We start from the raw sequence: 20,874 nt of genomic DNA, 5'->3' as shown, positions 1-20,874 counted from the left end.
ATGAATCTCAACAAAAACCACCTCACCTCTCTCCAGACCTTCTTTGCAAAGGCACATTTCACAAGGAGGTGGACAACTGTCTCTTCCCCACCCCAGTCACCCTGAGGGCAACATGCAGCATATGGGAAGGATTTGATGGGGAAGGCCTATCTCACCATAATATTCGGAAGATGGAAGGGCTGAATGAGGGGCGGGGGTAGCTTACTAAGTGCCACGATCCCAGAAGAGCACTTCTGCTTCTGGATCCACATTTGGAATAACCTTTTTAGTCCACAGGTCTGTTGCAGACAAACTTCAGGTGGTGGGAAATGCCTGGTCACTTACTCAACCCTGGTGAAAATGCGGTTCGCATGATACCATAACTTGCATCAAATCACAAAGTCCCCATCTGTTGTAAGCAGGCACTGTATCTGCCTGCAAGTTAAAATTGGAAATCACCATCGGCTCAGTTGTGTCAGCTGTGGCTATGTGGCCTCTGAACAGTAAGGTTCCAGGTTCAAGTCCCACTCCAGTGCTTGAGCGCAAAAATTAAATATAAAAACGCTGACACTCCAGTGCATTGTGAATTGGGCAATTTTACTGTTGCTGCTTCAACTCTGCCAGGGCCGACCAGACCATTCAGTGGGAGAGGGAAGGTTGTCAGAGTCGCCTTCTTTTAGATGAGACATATAACCAAGGTCTCACCTGTCTGCTCAGATAGATGGAGAAGATCCCATGGCACTAGTTTGTAGAAGAGCAGGCACAATGGATGGGATTTTACGGCCTTGCTCATCCCAAAACCGTAAAATCACGCCCGAGGTCAGCGGACCTTTCCATGGTCTGTCCCTTGCCTGCTCCGATTCCTGTGATGGGCGGGACGGTAAAATTCCGGCCATTATCTCTGGCGGCCTGGCCAATCAGAATAACTAAAACACTTTATCCGGTTATTTTCACGTTACTGTTTGTGGGATCTTGCTGTGCTCATTTTGGCTGCCACATTTCCTACATTATAACAGTGACCATACTTCAAAACAAGTATTTAATTGGCTCTGAAGAGCTTTGAGACATCCAGTGGTCATGAAAAGCGCAATGTAAATGCAAATCTTTCTTTTATAGCAGAAATTGTTGAGGGCGAGCAGGTAAGTATCTCACTGATTGGTTAAATACCCACCTGTCCAGATTCTTTCAGGCAGGTAAAGTTCAAATCGACCTCTGTCTTATCACCAACTTCTTCTTACCAATCTGTCAGTCTGTATAAAGCAATCACTTGGTCCTTAATAAAGCAATATTAACCTTTAATTATCCTTTGAGCTTCCTATTTTGCAGACAGACTTGCTGTAATAGAAAAGGTTGCAATTTCTTCGATCCAAACTTAAAGAACATGTTTAAGCATGCAACAAAAAGCATGCAGCCAGCCCGTCAAGAGCAATCAGATTGGAGGATAAAGGCTGGCCTTGCCTCTGACCCTCATATCCCATGAACGAATCACAAATATGAACCATGTTTCATCCATAGACCAAGTACCATCAGCTGTACCTTGCATATTTAGTCTCCTGAGGGAAAATTCAATGTCAACACACCCTGAACCCCGAAGAGAGTCAAGCAAAACTCCACGATATTCCTCTATTCCCACATCTCCACAATGAACACTCTCAACAGGTCAACACTGTGGCCCTCCGCAGCATAGGAACCATCCTAATTACCTAAGTATCTCACCAATATCTACTCCAAAGTATCTTAATACATTGCCAATCAAAGCAAGCTTGATAGATCAGCTGGTTGTTTCCTGTTCATTAATTTCATATATTTATAAATATTCTGAACCATCATACTTTTTTGGGGTATGATCTACACTCTTGAGGATAAAATATTTTTTCCGACCTCTTATCTTGCTTGAGATTTTAATTTAAATGTGTATCTTTCAGTCCTATCCCCACTTTTTGATTAGTGTATTTACTCTCCAAGGGGAGAGGCTCAAAGCCGATGGCCCAAGAAGGGTGAGGGTGAAGAATCAAAGAGGCAGCTGGGTAAGCCAAGCGTGAATGGACAGGTGGAACAAAATTTAAATGCACTTATGTTAAACTGAAGTAACTTGCCATAGTTTATCATTCCAAAGAATAAAATTTAACTGAATCATGAATAAAACTGTATTTGTCACGGTATCTTGAGAAACTGGAGTGTAAATTTATTTTGGGAGATTGTCTGAAGTGGGCAATAATGAATTAGCAGTCTGTTTTTTTACACTAATCATGGTTCTTTTCCAGTCATGTCAACAGAAAAGAAAGTCAAGTTGCCAATTCTCTATTGCTCATTTTACATGCACGCCATATCCCCCACAAGTGTAAAAACATAAAGAACATAAGAACTAGGAGCAGGAGTAGGCCATCTGGCCCCTTGAGCCTGCTCCGCCATTCAATAAGATCATGGCTGATCTTTTCATGGACTCAGCTCCACTTACCTGCCCACTCACCATAACCCTTAATTCCTTTACTGTTCAAAAATTTATCTATCCTTGCCTTAAAAACATTCAATGAGATAGCCTCAACTGCTTCACTGGACAGGGAATTCCACAGATTCACAACCCTTTGTGTGAAGAAGTTCCTCCTCAACTCAGTCCTAAACCTGCTCCTCCTTATTTTGAGGCTAGTTCTGGTTTCACCTGGTAGTGGAAACAACCTCCCTGCTTCTATCTTATCTGTTCCCTTCATAATTTTATATGTTTCTATAAGATCCCCCCTCATTCTTCCAAATTCCAATGAATACAGTTCCAGTCTAGTCAGTCTCTCCTCATAAGCCAACCCTCTCAACTCAGGAATCAACCTAGTGAATCTCCTCTACAACCCCCTCCAGTGTCAGTCTATCCTTTCTCAAGTAAGGAGTCCAAAAGTGTACACAGCACTCCAGGTGTGGCCTCACCAGCACCTTATACAGCTGCAACATAATCTCGCTATTTTTAAACTCCATCCCTCTAGCAATGAAGGACAAAATTCCATTTGCCTTCTTATTCAAGCTTAGTCTCCCAACCTGTCTACATAGCAAGCAAATAGTTTAGTTGCATCTACATCATTTATGCTTCTTCTCAGCATTTTACACACACAAATCATGTCGCTTCTCAATTATTCCTCCAATGGGGAATGCATTTCATTTCTGTCTCTGCAAAACCTCGAGTTCCAAGCTGTGAAAACATCCTTGGTCCTGTCTAACTTCTCTTCTATCTCTAGGTTGCTTGCACACCCACTTTCCTACACTGCAGTTAGCTAGTTTTAGCATGCAACCTCAGCACTAGAATCTGGTAATTACAAAGTTCAGTTGTCCCAATGTGTTGAATGGGTGCTATTGTTTTAACATCTGATAATCACAGGACTTGGTGCTTTTATTATCACTTAAGCCTAACTGTTTAATTTGCAGAAACAGAGGTAACTAATCCCTGTTGGGATAAAGCATCATTTTAACTGTTTTAAAAGAAGGCTAATGATTATAAATCTTTCTGATACATTACCTAACTTGCTCCCTGCATCAGTATGTCTGCTGCTGGAACCTTCATCTTTTTATTAATGATAAAACTCATCTATTCCAATGCCCTCCTGGCTGACTTCCCATCTTAACATAAACCTGAGCTCATCCAAAACTCACACTAAGGGTGGGATTTTATGGCCTCACTCGTCGCGAAACCGTAAAATCCTGCTCGAGGTCAGCGGACCTTCCTATGATCCGCCCCTCGCCCGCTCCGATTCCGATGCCAGGCGGGCCAGTAAAATTCCGGCCTAAGTCTAATTACTGACCGACCTTCGTACTACTCGGGCAGCACCTCAATTTTAAAATGTGTTCATATTTGACATAACCCCCCTCCTTTTTTCTGTTATCTCCTCCAGCCCTAGAACCCTAAGATTGCAACATTTCTCCAATTCTGGCCTCTTGTTCATCCCTGATCACCGTCACTCCACCATTGGTGAGAGTGCCTTCAATTACCCAGTCCCTAAGCTCCAAAATTCCTTTCTTAAACCTTTCTACCTCTGTGGCACGGTGCTCCAGAGATGCTGTCAGACCTGTTGAGATTTTCCAGCAGTTTCTGTTTTTGTCCCCAGAGCATTAGCTTGGGCCATTACCACTATACCACCACCTCTCCAAACTCCTTTGTACGTTTAAAGACCTCTATTAGATTACCTATCAGCATTCTTCTCTACTGAAATAAGCTCCAGGCTGTTTAATCTGTCTTGTCAGTTTTGGGGCTTGATTTGGAGCCCACATTCTCCATCTGTGGGAATAGCGGCGCACACTCAAAATCCCCGGAGAGTGCAATTTGCACCAGCCAGTTTATGAGTGCTGATCTTCCTGCCCCTCACCGGTGGAGTGGCGTGAAACATGCTGCGGGACTGCAGAAAGCTCATTTTAATACATTAACCTGTCACGAGCGAGCACTCTCTCCGGGATCTCCTCCCCCCCCCCCCCCCCAGCGGACGGTGGAGTGACATCACGTCGCCGCCATTGACAACAGGTCCACATTAGCATGAACCTGGCGCCATCACCTCCACGGGAATATTGGAGGTGAGCGCACAGGTAGCCGCACCCTCCATCGAGCGCACTGCTCAGGGAGAACCGGAGAGGACTCGGGGAACACGGATAGGTTCAACTCGGGGCCAGGGGCGGGGGAATTGCCATTTCGGGAAGAGGGGTTGGGAGGGGTCACTTGCAGGTCATCGCTACCCTTGATGTCGGGGCTCTAAAGGGGCTGTGAAGGCTGGTATGGAAGGCCATCTCCTGGAGCGAGGGTAGAGTGTGCCCATCCTCTGCTCCAGTCCACACAACGTCCTGGTGAAGGCCCCCACCAAAAGGTGCAGTGCTGCCTACTTGGCTGCCACCCCCCTGCAGTCATTGTGGAACAAGTGCTGGAGAGCTTCCCAAGTGCGGTGTGGGAGGGTCAGAGGGAACATGCCAGTGAAGCAGTGTGAAACTCATGGGTATAAAGATTTTTACCATTGAGGCACGTGATTTGGCTTGAAAGCACGCCAACACTGTCAGTGCCAATCACTGTTTTTCTCACCAGAACCAACACTGCCACTTTTTGGGAAGATTTCACATCTGAGCTCAGTTCTAGAATCATCCTCGAATATTTTTTAAAAACTTTCTGAAGTGCCTTTGTCCTTGTTGTAATAAGGGGAGCAGAACTGGATGCAATACTTTGACCAATAATCTATGCAAATTTAATGTGAATTATTTGATTTTGAATTCCATTCCTCCAGAAATAAACTGAAACGCTATTTGCATTTTTGCTGGCCTTCTAACCTGATGTGAAGCAGATTTACTTATGTTAAAATTACTACAAACATGCCTTTTATTGCTTGTTGCAATAATGTCAAGCATCCGGCTCAAAAGGCCGAATGGCCTCCTGCTTCTACTTTCTATGTTTCTGTGTTTCTGACAAAAATATTTGCTCAACCTTTACACATTCGAACAATGCCACTTTAAGACAAAATTTAAAAATGTCTGAGCATATTTCTCTTATCTCTGGTGGTGTACGCTCACAATTCTCTCTCATCTCCTCCCCCAAAGTGTTACATTCAGATAGTTTTTTTGGCACAAATCAGACTTGAGAGAAAATCAATTCTGACTTTTTCTAAGAGTCGCAAGGCAGTGTGTCACAGTGGAGGGAACAGAGGGGGGTTTTAAACATTGATTTCCATATACAGGAGGCAATAGACAGTGACCTCACTTACAGCAGATAATCTTTAAAAAATTACAGTCTGGAATATAGAGAATTGCTGACATCAGAATTTCCTGCACCAGGAATGTGGGTACTTTATGTAATACTATTAGTCATCCTGCTATCACTTTGCTGTGATCCCAAAAAAATATGCAATGCTGCTGTTAAAGTGCTGTTGTCTTTAAAATCTGTTGCAATCTTTAGACACAACTCACATTTTGAACTTTATGCTCTGAACATAAATGTCCCAAGGTGCTTCGCAGGAGTTTTATCATTCATAGCTTGACACTGCAGCATATGAAGAAATATTAAGACTCATGCCCAAAAACTTAGTCAAAGAGTTGGGCTTTTCTAATAAATGTCTTAAAGGAGGAGAGAGAGAGGGGTGATGCCTACCACAAAGTAATATATCAGCACTTGCAGTCCCGACTGGCACATGAAGAATGGCCATTTAGATAAACAACCAGGCTTAATGAAGTGACATCGAAACGCAAATCAACACCTCCAAGAGAAAATTGGAAAACTAGCCGATTAGGAATGCTCCACATAAGCCTCCCCCCAGCCCTCACCCAATCGATTATCTCACCCAATCGATTATCTCACCCAATCGATTATCTCACCCAATCGATTATCTCACCCAATCGATATATCCTGCTGTTCCTTTCTCCCTCATATATTTGTATTGGAAAATCGAAAAAATAAGAATTTCTGTCTTTTATTATTAAAAGTAGGATCTACACTTGTATCTGGTCGTGTTGCAACAATCCTGGAGAATGACCTTTTGGAGGGAAATGTTCTGACATGATCAGAGATGGGATCTTTCTAAGCTCAGCAACAATTATTGGTTGTAGTTATAGTTATAGCATTTTGTCTGTGTAGCAGTGGTGGAAATGGGCAGAATATGCAAGGATGCTCTTGCAGAGACAGAACAACGCACAATTATTTTGGTCACAATTGAAGTCTCTACTATCAGGGTCACTGTTTTGATTTTACTGAAAATGAAGATTACTCAGAACAGCAAAGTACACCATCTTCTGAAATGAAGCGAGAGCGATATAGAGCAGGATGAGATTGTAAACATGCAAACTTTGCACCCATGCAAATAATAGTGCATGTGTGAAAGGTCACTGGATTGCTAATTCCTTACGCTGACATCAACAACTCCATTTGTCTCTGCTTTCTTTTCTTCTCCCTTTCCCTTCTCTTCTATTAGTCTGTAGGAAAGAATGTTCTTCCAAAGGAGAACAGAATCATGGAATAAATTACCAGGGAAGGTTATTACATAGAACATGCAGTGAAGAAACTAGCCGATGCCAGTAGGAATGCTCCACACAAGCCTTCCCCCATCCCCAATCATCTCACCCAATCGATACATCCCGCTGTTCCTTTCTCCTTAATATGTTTGTATAATTTCCCCTTAAATGTATCTGTACTAAAAAAGAACAAAGAACAATACAGCACTGGAACAGGCCCTTCGGCCCTCCAAGCCTGCGCCGCTCATGTGCCCAACTAGACCATTCGTTTGTATCCCTCTATTCTCATGTGGCTATCTAGATAAGTCTTAAACGATCCCAGCATGTCCGCCTCAATCACCTTGCTTGGCAGTGCATTCCAGGCTCCCACCACCCTCTGTGTAAAATACGTCCCCCTGACATCTGTGTTGAACCTTGCCCCCCTCACCTTGAACCCGTGACCCCTTGTGTTCGTCACCTCCGACCTGGGAAAAAGCTTCCCACTATTCACCCTATTTATGCCCTTCATAATTTTATACACCTCTATTAGGTCGCCCCTCATCCTCCATCTTTCCAGGGAGAACAACCCCAGTTTACCCAATCTCTCATAGAATCATAGAATCATAGAAACCCTACAGTGCAGAAGGAGGCCATTCGGCCCATCGAGTCTGCACCGACCACAATCCCACCCAGGCCCTACCCCTACATATTTTACCCGCTAATCCCTCTAACCTATGCATCCCAGGACTCTAAGGGGCAATTTTTTTAACCTAGCCAATCAACCTAACCCGCACATCTTTGGACTGTGGGAGGAAACCGGAGCACCCGGAGGAAACCCACGCAGACACGAGGAGAATGTGCAAACTCCACACAGACAGTGACCCGAGCCGGGAATCGAACCCGGGACCCTGGAGCTGTGAAGCAGCAGTGCTAACCACTGTGCTACCGTGCCTCTCCTCATAGCTAAGACCCTCCATACCAGGCAACATCCTGGTAAACCTTTTCTGTACCCTCTCCAAAGCCTCCACGTCCTTCTGCAGTTAGCTAGTCCTTCTGGTTGTCCTTCTGGTAGTGTGGCGACCAGAACTGGACACAGTATTCCAAATGTGGCCTAACCAACGTTCTATACAGCTGCAACATCATATGCCAACTTTTATATTCTATGCCCCGTCCAATAAAGGCATGCATGCCATATGCCTTCTTGACCACCCTCTCCACCTGTGCTGCCACTTTTAAGGATCTATGGACTTGTACACCCAGGTCCCTCTGTGTGTCTATACTCCTGATGGTTCTGCCATTTATTGTATAGCTCCCCCTTACATTGGATCTACCGAAATGCATCACTTCGCATTTATCTGGATTAAATTCCATCTGCCATTTCTCCACCCAATGTTCCAGCCTATCTATATCCTGCTGTATGCTCTGACAATGTTCATCACTATCCGCAACTCCAGCAATCTTTGTGTCGTCCGCAAACTTACTGATCACACCAGCTACATCTTCCTCCAAATCATTTCTATATATCACAAACAGCAGAGGTCCCAGTACAGAGCCCCGCGGAACACCACTAGTCACAGACCTCCAACTGGAAAAAGACCCCTCCACTGTTACCCTTTGTCTTCTATGGCTAAGCCAGTTCTCCACTCATCTAGCTAGCTCACCTTTTATTCCGTGAGATTTAACCTTTTGCACCAGCCTGCCATGAGGAACCTTGTCAAACTATTTGCTTCAACTACTCCTTGTAATAGTGAGTTCTCCATTTTTGTCATTCTCTCTGTAAATAAGTTTCTCCTCAATTCCCTATTAATTTTATTAGTGACTATCTTCTAGTTACAGTTTCTTGTGTCATTTCTCCCAAATGTGGAGACAAAACTTTATGCAGAAAAATGCCTCTGATCACACCTCCATCAGACTGTGATCTGCATATAACATCCTCAAGGCCCCGTGGAAATAGGCGGTGGTGGATCCTGCCAATGGTTCTCTGAGCAGACTGAGGCAGAACCTTCATTGCCAGAACTTTCAAACAAGCACCAAGACGGAGCTTGGTTAGTGGTGAGAAAGGCCCTTTCTGTCTGATCCTTCCTGCATGCCTGACGTCTCCCATCCACGCGTTGCCCATGAGGTGACTCTGGTGGGGAAGAGACTGTTGCCCATCTCCTTGTGTAATGTGCCTTTTCAAAGAAGATCTGGAGAGAGATGAGGTGGTTTTTGTTGTGGTTCATCTCGAGCAGCTCAGTGACGCAGGACTCTGTGCTCTACAAGCTGTTCCCAGGGACGCACACCCAGACAAACATCAGCTGCTGCTGGAGGATCATCAACTCAGTGAAAGATGCTCTTTGGTTTGCCCAAAACCTGTTGATCTTCCAGTGCAAAGAATTGTGCCCGACTGAGTGTTGCAGACTGGCACATTTCAAAACTTAGGACAACGTGCTATGCGATGCACCAAAGCTTGGGGCAGTCACCACAAAAGCACAATGGGGAAAGGTTGCTGCCTAAGACCTTTCAGCCACAATGCTTGAGGAACTGAGAATTGTGTAGACCCTCTCAGGCCGTATGAGTCACACTGAATGTATACATTGAGTAGTACATGTGTCACAATTGTATTGAAGCATCTCAGAGTGCAATACGATCTATGTAGACAGCTTATATTTCATTGTACTTTTTGTAATGACCATTTTGAAATGTCTGTAATGTTCCTTTGACTGTATCAATGTACTTCTGGATGCAACATAATCTATGTAGAAAACCAGAATATTATTTATTGCACTTTCTCTGATGGCCATTTTGAAATGTTTATAATCTTCTTTCAGCTATTTTATGAATAAAGTAAATTTTTGAAAAAAAGCATCTTTTTCACTACCCTTCACAACTTTAAAGACCTCAATCATCGCAACCCTCCGTCTTCTCTGTTGAATCAGACAAAATAAATGGATTGGCAATGAAAGCAAAATACTGCAGAAACTGGAAATTAGAAATAAAAACAGAAAATGCTGGAAATACCCTCTGTGGAGAGAGAAACAGTGGGCAGGATTCTTCGCCCGTTCACGCCAGTGGGATTTTCTGGTCACACCGCCAGCGCACCCATACCTGCGGGTTTCCCGGCAAATTGGGGTGACTTCAATGGGACATTGACAGTGGTGGGTCCAGAAAAGCCCACAGCCAGAGAATGACATGCCGCCTCCCGTCACCAAGAAACACGCAGCCGGGAGGCTGGAGGATCCCGTCCAGAGTTAATGTTTCGAGTTCGCATGGCTTCTTCAGATTGATTCGCTAGGTCATTTGATGCATTTCTCCAAAGTGAACTAACTGAGGAGTGAATAAGTGACATTGACAGAAGTAGTGACTGATTTTTTGGGCAAATCACTTTGCCCCACTTATAAAAAACCTTATGGCCTTGACACTGCAGATATTAGCATGCAAATATTTCACTAAAAGTTGCACACTGCAAAATTTAAAATCCATGTCTTGCAAGAACTCATTAAAATACCATTCACTTGCAGTACATTATGATTGGCTCAAATGCAAAATTGAACGTAAGAACCAGGCCATCTGGCCCCTCAAGCCTGCTCCACCATTCTATAAGATCATGGCTGATCTTTTCACGGATTCAGCTCCACTTACCCGCCCACTCACCATAACCCTTAATTCTTTTACTGTTCAAAAATGTATCTATCCTTGCCTTAAAAGAATTCCGTGAGGTAGTCTCAACTGCTTCACTGGGCAGGGAATTCCACAGATTCACAACCCTTTGGGTGAAGAAGTTCCTCCTCAACTCAGTCCTAAATCTGCTCCCCCTTATTTTGAGACAATGCCCCTAGTTTAAGTTTCACCTGCCAGTGGAAACAACATCTCTGCTTCTATCTTATCTATTCCCTTCATAATCTTATATGTTTCTATAAGATCTCCCCTCGTTCTTCTGAATATGAGAGTATTGTAGATGCCGGGAGTCTGAATTAAAGTGAAAATGCTGGAAATACTCCGGCAGTATGTCTGATGGCATCTATGGAGAGATAAACAGGTAATGTTTCAGATCAATGATCTTTCATTAGAAATGATTGACACAATTGCTTTGTCCAAATTTAGTCCATTTCTTGAAATGTTATTACTCAAATGGTGAATGACATTGTCTGGGTGTTGCCTTGGAAAGATTAGTAAGCTGGTATGGGGTTTAAGTACAATCATTAAAGCCTGGATGATTCAGTCTTACTGTGCATGTTAAATCATCTCCTTCCCACTGTGTCACTGAATAAACCTCCCAAAAAAAACAAACAAGGACCTCAGTGCTTTCTGTTCGAACAAGAACATTAAACAATTCTTCTTTTGAATTTGTTCCCTCACTGCAAATTAATCTGCCACCTTCACTTTAATTCCTAATAAAGTTTTTTAAAAACCTCATAGAATCATTGAATCCCTACAGTGCAGAAGGAGGCCATTTGGACCATTGAGCCTGCACCGACAACAATCCCATCCAGGCCCTATGCCAGTAACCCCACATCTTTACCCTGCTAATCACCCTGACACTAAGAGGCAATTTAGTGATTGCTACACCTTCCTCTCTCCAATAAATCTATCACTCCTTCAGAACCATAATTTTCCAGCATTATGATGACATGTATCAACTCTAATTAAAAAGCCCTAACTTCTCAAGCCTCCTAACTGCAATGCTACACAGCTGGTAACATCTGTGCGGAATCAATGCTCTAGCTTTTCCATTGGTTTTATATCCTTCCTATAATGGGATACACGACGGAGTTGGATGGGTTAGGCTTGTATAAACTGGAGGCGACTTGATTGAAACCTTTAAGATTCCACAAGGGGTCTTGACAGGGTGAATGTAGAGAGGATGTTTCCTCCAGTAGGAGAATCTAAAACTAGGAGTTCCGGTTTAAAAGTAAGGGGCCACTCAGTTACGACAGAGACAATGAGAATCTTTCCTCTGAGAGTTATGAGTCTTTGGAACTCTCTTCCTCAAAAGGTGGCAGAAGCAGAGTCTTTGTATATCTTTAAGGGAGAGCTAGATAGATTCTTGATTAACAGGGGGGTGAAAGGTTACTGGGGATAGGCAGGAATGTAGGAAGGTTACAGTCAGATCAGCCATGATCTTATTGAATGGCAGAGCAGGCTAGAGGGGCTGAATGGCCTACTCCTGCTCCTTGTTTGTATGTTTGTATGTATCCATTTTTAATAACCTGAATATTTGCACACTTAGATCCCTATGCTTGCTTACTCCATTTATTATCTTCCCATTTAGTTATCATTTACTTTCCATATTCCTGCTTTACATAAGCATTGCTACTTGTTGTTCTGCATTGAACTGTAACTTCCACTAATCCGCCCATCAAAGAACAAAGAACAAAGAACAGTACAGCACAGGAAACAGGCCCTTCGGCCCTCCAAGCCTGTGCCGCTCCTTGGTCCAACTAGACCAATCGTTTGTATCCCTCCATTCCCAGGCTGCCCATGTGACTATCCAGGTAAGTCTTAAACGATGTCAGCATGCCTGCCTCCACCACCCTACTTGGCAGCGCATTCCAGGCCCCCACCACCCTCTGTGTAAAAAACATCCCTCTAATATCTGAGTTATACTTCGCCCCTCTCACCTTGAGCCCGTGACCCCTCGTGAACGTCACTTCTGATCTGGGAAAAAGCTTCCCACCGTTCACCCTATCTATCCCCTTCATAATCTTGTACACCTCTATTAGATCTCCCCTCATTCTCCGTCTTTCCAGGGAGAACAACCCCAGTTTACCCAATCTCTCCTCATAGCTAAGACCCTCCATATCAGGCAACATCCTGGTAAACCTTCTCTGCACTCTCTCTAACGCCTCCACGTCCTTCTGGTAGTGCGGCGACCAGAACTGGACGCAGTACTCCAAATGTGGCCTAACCAGCGTTCTATACAGCTGCATCATCAGACTCCAGTTTTTATACTCTATACCCCGTCCTATAAAGGCAAGCATACCATATGCCTTCTTCACCACCTTCTCCACCTGTGTTGCCACCTTCAAGGATTTGTGGACTTGCACACCTAGGTCCCTCTGTGTTTCTATACTCCTGATGACTCTGCCATTTATTGTATAACTCCTCCCTACATTATTTCTTCCAAAATGCATCACTTCACATTTATCCGGATTAAACTCCATCTGCCACCTCTCCGCCCAATTTTCCAGCCTATCTATATCCTGCCGTATTGCCCGACAATGCTCTTCGCTGTCCGCAGGTCCAGCCATCTTCGTGTCATCCGCAAACTTGCTGATTACACCAGTTACACCTTCTTCCAAATCATTTATATATATCCTGCCAGTTAGGTTCTCCTGCAGTCTTTCACAACTCCACCCAATCTGCTAAATTACAATACAGTCCCCTGACTTCCAAAGGCCAGATTATTTATGTGTGTTATATATGGCCAGTCCCCGTGCAGATCCCTGTGGAACACCACTCATCATATTCCTTCTTTTACCCTATTTCTTGGTTTCTATTCTCCAATCATTTTTCTATTCATTTGGCTGCACATCCCTTAATTCTCTGTACAATTACCTTTGCCCCATTTTCCATTTAATGCACTTCCTCTTACGTCTTCTCTGTCTCATTTGAGTATTTCCCAGTTTAAGCAATTACATTCAGGCAGTTTCCTCTCTGCATTTTTGCCTCTCTGCATTTCTCAAACAGTCCACAGTTGCAAAATGTGCCTTTTACCCCAGTTTGCTCTCTTCCTGGCCTGAAGACGTGAAATCATGGCAGAGACCTGGGACTGCGTTCCAACACAATCCGAAGAAAGGCATCTGAGATGAGGTACTGAAGCAGGGGTAGCATTGCTGAGACCTGAATCACTGCCTTTTCAAAATAAGGGCTGGAATTCTCCGACCTCACACGCAGCTAGGATTCTACGACCTCGCCCGTATCTGTGATTCTCTGGTTCCGTTGCAGTGAATGAAGATTCGGCTGAGCGCCAAATTCTCCGTTCTCGCTGGCCGCGGTAGCGGAGCGTGAAAGGCTGGAGAATCCCAGCCAAGAAGTTAGAATTGATGGCACAATTCTCCAACATTCAAGAACTGGCTTTTATATAGAAGCTTTAACATTGTAAAGTATTCTAAGAACTTCCCAGGAGCATTATCAAGCAAACCTTCACACGTAGCCATATTAGCGATACTGAGGTGGGCTTGGGTCAAAGAGCAAGTTTTCAATTCGTGTCTTGAAAGAGAACAGAGAGACAGAGAGGTGGAAATTTTGAAAGCTTAAGGTTTGTGGAGACTGGCTTTTCTAGCACTTAGATCTAAGACAGCTGAAGGTGCAGCCCCAAACATTAAACAGTCAAACAGCAATGGCAAGGTGAGGGTTGTTAATAAAAGGAAGCTTTGTTTAAATGCTAGCAAATTCCAGTGCTGTTAATAGCTGCTTCGAAGAAATAAATCAGAAAGATACTGAAATGTATGTGGGTGGAGAAGATAAGGTTGGCAGGATTGTAGAGCAGGCAGTCATGGCATGATGTGAAGCTTAGCTCCGAAACTATAGAAACCATCTCTTGAAGGTTCAATTAGCTGGCACATCAGAGTTGTTTTAATCTGTGATGGTTTTATACTTCTACCCCGAAAAATAAGAATGTTAAATTGGATAAAAAAATAAAATCTGGACATGGAGTTTTAGCACAAAGGCGGAATGTTTCTATCATTGGTACTGGAGCCAAAAGCTTTCTTTGTATTTAATTAAATATGTGAGGACTAGTGAATAAAGACAAATCATCAGAGAATTTGGGTCAGTACACTGGAGCTGTTTTGCATTTTCTTCATTTATTATTTACTCCCAATGTTTCATTGCAACACTGTTTTTACAAGATTGTTGGTCTTAAGGAAGATGGTAATCTGCCCAAATGTTGACATCATTATGACAATGAAAGCACAGACAATTAAAGCCTTCAGGTTTGTTTTATTTGTAGTTAGATTTCACACCAGGCTGGCAAGGCACAATTCCAACATCTTCAAATAAGCTTGGTTATTCATGGCCCCTTGTTGTTCAGAGTATCAAGTAAGACGTGGTTTGGTCCAAAGCCACACAGCCCAGAAGAATCCTGGTATTGATCCTCAGTCTGTGTTGAGTCAGGGTAATGGCCTGGGAGTCGCAGGGTTCCCGTCAGCTTGCTAAAGAAGAGAGAAAAGAGAAGTCAGACAAATAAAACATAAAAATAGTCAGATAAATAAAAGTTCCAGTTCTCCAGCATGATTTAATTTATGAAAAGGAAGGGAAAGAATTGGGAAGAAGTAACAAAATTTCAAAAAATGTATTGTTGGGAGGTAAAGATCATTGGCCTTTGTTGCACATCCCTTGTTAACGATTGAGAAGGTGACAATGGGCCTTCTTCTGGAACCACTTCACAACATGCGTTAAAGGTGTTGCAACAGTGCTGTCAGGCTGGCAGTTCCAGGCCTTTGATCCAGGGACAATGCAGGAACGGTGATAATTCAGGATGGCGTATGACCTGGAGGGAATTATTAGAGGTCACAGTGTTTCCATGTGCCAACTGCTTTATCCTTCTGGGTGACAGAATGATAAAAGAAAACTTGCATTTTTAAGCACTTTTCATGGCCTTGGAATGCCCCAAAGCGTTTTCCAAGCCAATTAAAGCACTTTTTAAGTGAAGTCACTGTTGAAATGTAGAAAATATGGCAGATGGAACAAGCTCCCAAAAACAGCAATGTGATCATTATCAGATAATCCTATCCAGTGATGTTGATTGAGGGATAAATATTAGATAGGATTCTGGGGAGAATCTTTCTGCTTTACTTCAAAATATTTTATTTTATTTATTAGTGTCACAGTAGGCTTACATTAACACTGCTTTCTTGCAATGCAGTGAAAAAGGGATTGTGACCCAAGTGTGTCACCTTTATCAATGGGAGTTCCACATTAGGATCCTCACTGCACTGCCACACTCCGGCACCTGTTCGGGTACACTGAGGGAGAATTTAGCGTGGCCAATACATCTAACCAACACATCTTCCAGACTGTGGGAAGAAACTGGAGCACCCGGAGGAAACCCACGCAGTAACGGGGAGAACATGTAGACTCCACACAGTCTCCCAAGCTGGGAATCGAACCCAGGTCCCTGGTGTTGTGAGGCAGCAGTGCTAACCACTGTGCCATCCTAGTGCAGTGGGATCATTAATGTCCGGCAGAGAAGGCAGATGGCTTTACATCTCATCTGAAGTCTGGCACCTCTGACTGTGCAGCGCTCCCTCAGTCTGGAATGTCAGTCCAGATCTTTGTGCTTGAGTCTCTGGCATTGGGTTATGAGCCCACATGCTCTTGACTCAGAAGCAGGAGTGCTAACCACTGAGCAACAGTTCATCAGTTCAACTATAATTAGTAAAAGTAATGGGATTCAGTTGCAGCGGGGTTGCTCGCAGTCCTCCTCACTATTGGGTAAATTGAGCTGCTGAAGCGACATTACAATCGAGGCACAGCGACAGGAAAGATATCCTGATTCCCATGATGTAATAGGGAGACTTTCCGTCAGCACTGGTAGCCAGAAAGGACCGTGTGAATTTTCAAGCCATAGATGCTTCTCATTTATTTCAGGCTTCCAATTCTTGGAAAACTGTCAAGAAGGTTTAACTGCTTTCTTGCAATGCAGTGAAAAAGGGATTGTGACCCAAGTGTGTCACCTTTATCAATGGGAGTTCCACATTAGGATCCTCACTGCACTGTTTCACTCCTGGCAATAAGAATAATAAAAAACTGATGAGCAAGAGCATTGAGAGACTTTTATTCTGGTGTTAATCAGAATGGGTGGAAGTGAGGAAGCTTCTCATGAGCTTGTTACTAACATTAAAGTCTCATTAAAAGTCCAACTTTATGAAACAGCTACATAGTCTTTGTGCCTTTAAAAGAAAATGATGTTAAAACATCTCATGAAGAATGACAGGAAAGGAAGGACAGGATTATCACTCTGGTAGTTATTATTGAAATATAATCGCCGACAGACTTGGAAACTGAGACCAAATCTGTCTTATTAACCTGATGTCCACTGACAGCGTTAAGAATTGTCTGCTCCTCATGCAAACTCACTGATTCATTCCCCAGCGTGAACATATACCTTACAGGAAACAAGTTAATATTATTGCCAACTCCTTCGATAAAGTGAGGTTGCATACTGCACTGTATTGTAAAATCAAACTGGTTAGATTCAACATTATATAAACAGAACACCAGCCATTGAAAATATTGGTTAATTATACTGAATGAATTGAAAATCTATCAGTTCAGAAAACATTTCCAATGTAACTAAGTTAAAGAAGCTGTAAAATCCTTTCTCCATCAATTCTTTTAATTGATAAATTTCAGTTCTATTTTCTATCAGTTTCTAAGTAAATGCTATTGATTGATTGGTTTATCAATCTCCCCCAGATTCTCCAACTCCAATTCTCATTTCCTCACCATATTATGCCCTATTCCCATTAATATCTCACTTTCTGCGACCCTGCTAATGGTGAGCCCTCCTCTACATTAAAAGGACCGCATACAGATTGGGTGACAACTTAGAGGAACATTCAAGGTGCAAATGTTACCCTGAGCTTCTGATAATTAGCCATTGGAATTCTCCATCGATTTCCCACTCTGACTCCACCATGTTCACTGCCTCCGGCCTTCTGCAGTGTTCCAATGAAGCTCGACATAAGCTCGATGAACATCACTTCATCTTTCAATGAGACACTTTGCTGCCTTCCTGCCTCTATCTCCAACTTTCCTCATTGTGACGAAAGGACACCAACCTGAAACGTTGGGCAGAATTTAATTAACACAGCGCAGGTCTCAATGGGTCACAATGTCACTCAAAGCAGATGAGCCAGTCAACCTGATCTAACTCTGCAGTCCTGCCACATCCAGCTGTGAATGGTGGTCGGCTATCAAACAACTCACTGGAGGAGGAGGCTCCACAAATATCCCCATCCTCAATGATTGGGGAACCCAGCACATCAGTGTGAAAGATAAGGCTGAAGCACTTGCAACCATCTTCAGCCAGAAACGTCAATCCATCCTGGCCTCCTCTGGAGGTCCCCAGCATCACAAATGCCATTCTTCAGCCAATTGGATTCACTCCACATGATATCAAGAAATGGCTGAAGTTCTGGATACTGCAAAGGCAATGGGCCCTGAGAATATTCCAGCAAAAGGACTGAAGACTTGTGTTCCAGAACTTGCCTCACCCCTAGCCAAGCTCTTCCAGTACAGCTACAACACTGGCATCGACCCAGCATTGTGGAAAATTGTCCGAGTATATCCTGTACACAAAAAGCAGGACAAATCCAACCTGGCCAATTATTGCCGGGTTGGATTTAATCTACTCTTGATCATTTGTAAAGTGATGAAAGAGATCTTCAACAGTGTAACTAAGCAGCACTTGCTTAGCAAATACCTGCTCACTGATGCTCAGTTTGGGTTCCGCCAGGGTCACTCAGCTCCTAACCTCCTGACTCAGCCTTGGTTCAAACATGGACAAAAGAGCTGAACTCCAGAGGTGGGGTGAGAGTGACTGCCCTTGATATCATGGCAGCATTTGATGGAGGGTGGCATCAGGGAGCCCTTGCGAAACTGGAGTCAGTGGGAATCGGGGACATCTCTCCAATGGTTGGAGGCATATGTCGCTCAAAGAAAGATGGTTGTGATTGTTGGAGGTCAATCATCTCAGTTCCAGGACATCACTGCAGGAGTTCCTCAGGGTAGTGTCCTAGGCCCAACCATCTTCAGCTGCTACATCTATGACCTTCCCTCCATCATAAGGTCAGAAGTGGGGATGTTCGCCAATGATTGCACAATGTCCAGACCATTCACAACTCCTCAGATACTGAAGCAGTCCATGTTCAAATTCAGCAAGACCTGGACAATACCCAGGGTTTGGGCTGAGAAGTGGCAAGTAACATTTGTGCCATAAAAATACCAGGCAATGATCATCTCCAAAAAATTAGAATCTAACCGCCACCACTTTACATTCAGTGGCATTTCCAACACTGAATCCCCCACTATCAACATCCTGGGGGTTACCATTGATCAGAAACTGAACTAGACCAGCCATATAAATACTGTGACTACAAGAGCAGGTCAGAGGCTGGGAATCTTGCGGTGAGTAACTCACCTCCTGACCCCCCCAAAGTCTGTCCACCATCTACAAGGCACAAGTCAGGAGTGTGATGGAACACTCCCCACTTGCCTGGATGAGTGCAGCTCCAAAAACATTTAAGATGTTCAACACCATCCAGGACAAAGCAGCTGCTTGATTGCTACCCACAAACATTCACTCCTTCCACCACCAATGCAGTAAGCAGTGTGTACCATCTACAAGATGCACTGCAGGAATTCACCAAGGAACCTTAGACTGCACCTTCCAAACCCGTGGCCTCTGCCATCTAGAAGGACAAAGGCAGCAGGGACAGGAGAACACCACCACCTGGAAGTTCCCCTCCAAGTCAGTCACCATTCTGACTTGGAAATATAGCACTGTTCCTTCAATGTCGCTGGGTCAAAATCCTGGAATTCTCATCCTAACAGCACGGTGGCAGTGGTTCAAGAAGGCGGCTCACCACCACCTTCTCAAGGGAAATTAGGGATGGCCAATTATCCTGGCCAAGCCGGTGATGCCCACATCCCATAAATGAGTAAAGACAAATAGGACAGCCAGCCAATTGAATCTCTCCATGTGCAAGACCCACTGAATCATGGGCCAGGGATTGGCTGGAAGGCAGAAGAAATGGACGGAATTGCTGCCATCAACATGGCCTGGCACCATTTCTAAATGCCAGCCAGACATGCCTGTAGACGAGAGAGGCTGGCGTTTATCTTTCTGGAGCAGAAAAGTTACAAGTTGTCCAAAATCATCAAAGATTTTGATAGAGTGAAAGGAGAAAGTGTTTATATTGGCAGGGGGGCTGGTAACCAGAGGGCACAGATTTCAGATCATTGAGAAAAGAACCAGAGGTGAGAAGCCATTTTTCCCCACAGAGAATTATGATCTGGAATATACACTGACCAAGGGGTGATGGGAAAAAATTCAACAGTGACAGATAATGTTCTGAGGACCCGGGTTCGAATCCCGCCATGGCAGATGGTGGAATTTGAATTCAATAAAAAATTCTGGTTCACTAATGTCCTTTAGGGAAGGAAATCTGCCGTCCTTACCTGGTCTGGCCTACATGTGACTTCAGAGCCACAACAATGTGGTTGACTCTTAACTGCCCTCTGAAATGGCCTAGCAAGCCACTCAGTTGTATCAATTGCTACAAAGTCTCAACAAAGAAATGAAACCGGGCGGACCACCTGGCATCGACCTAGGCACCGGAAAAGACAACAGCAAAACAACAGCCCTGTCCACCCTGCAAAGTCCTCCTTGCTAACATCTGGGGGCTAGTGCCAAAATTGGGACAGCTGTCTCAGACTAGTCAAGCAACAGCCTGGCATAGTCATTCTCTCAGAACCATACCTTACAGATAACACCCCAGACACTACCATTACCCATCCCTGGATACGTCCTGTCCACTGGCAACACAATGGTATATAGTCAGGAGGGAGCTGCCCTGGGACTCCTTAACATCAACCCCGGACCCCATGGAGTCTCATGGTTTCAGGTTAAACACGGGCAAGGATATCGTTTTCTGGTTGCCACATACCGTCCTCCTTCGGCTGATGAATCAGTATTCCTCCATGTTGAACAACTCTTGGAGGAAGAATTGGGGGTGGCAAAGATGCAAAATGTACTCTGGATGGGGTTTTTCAATGTCCACCACCAAGAGTGGCTCGGCAGCAGCACTACTGATTGAGCTGGTCGGGTCCTAAAAGATATGAGTACTAGACTGAGTCTACAGCAGGTGGTGAAGGAACCAACAAGAGGAAAAAACATACTTGACCTCATCCTTACCAATCTGCCGGCTGAAGATGCATCTGTCCATGAGAGTATCGATAAGAGTGACCACCGCA

Source organism: Mustelus asterias, chromosome 11 (genome assembly GCF_964213995.1).
Source record: "Mustelus asterias chromosome 11, sMusAst1.hap1.1, whole genome shotgun sequence".
In the NCBI taxonomy this organism is placed as follows: Eukaryota; Metazoa; Chordata; class Chondrichthyes; order Carcharhiniformes; family Triakidae; genus Mustelus; species Mustelus asterias.
Note: the sequence above shows the minus strand (reverse complement) of the source record.